The sequence below is a fragment of the Dipodomys merriami genome, unplaced genomic scaffold, assembly GCF_024711535.1.
Source record: "Dipodomys merriami isolate MVZ:Mamm:240054 unplaced genomic scaffold, mDipMer1.0.p SCAF_87, whole genome shotgun sequence".
In the NCBI taxonomy this organism is placed as follows: Eukaryota; Metazoa; Chordata; class Mammalia; order Rodentia; family Heteromyidae; genus Dipodomys; species Dipodomys merriami.
Genome location: NW_027206479.1, coordinates 1,084,975 through 1,085,582, shown reverse-complemented (window position 1 = coordinate 1,085,582; position 608 = coordinate 1,084,975).

Sequence of the window (608 nt, the reverse complement as noted above, 5' to 3'; positions counted from 1 at the left end):
CTATGAACATTTCCTAATATTAAATACACCTACAAAGATGAAAGAGGATGCTAATGTAAGAGTCCCATAGCTCATGAGTCATTTATGTAACAAAATGGAAAAGGAGGACATATTTATTGCTACCTTAATTATTCTGAAAAGCTGCAATGTCACATCATATGGTTCATATTTCCATTCTTTGTCTACATAGTGACATTAAGTGCACATAAATGCAATTATGAGTGGGGTGCTGGTGGCTCATGCCTGTAATCCTATCTACTCAGGATGTTGAGTCCAGAGGATTGTGGTTCAAAGCCAGCCTGGTCAGGAAAGTCCATGAAACCCTTATCTTCAATTAACCCCAGAAACCTGGAAGTTGTGCTGTAGCTAAAGTGGTAGAGTGCTCAAGTTGTGCTGAAGAGCTGAGAGACAGTGCCCGGGATTAAGGTTCAATCCCCACAACCAACAAAAAAGTGCAAATATAGGTTTAAGTTTCCCCCAAAGGAATGATGAAATCAATAGTAATCTTCCCAAATGATTTAGTAGTGCACCTACTTTTACTGAGTTATTTGTTATGGCTTCTTTGCTAAACATATTCTCTTCTTTAAAAATTGTCAAATATTAGCTTT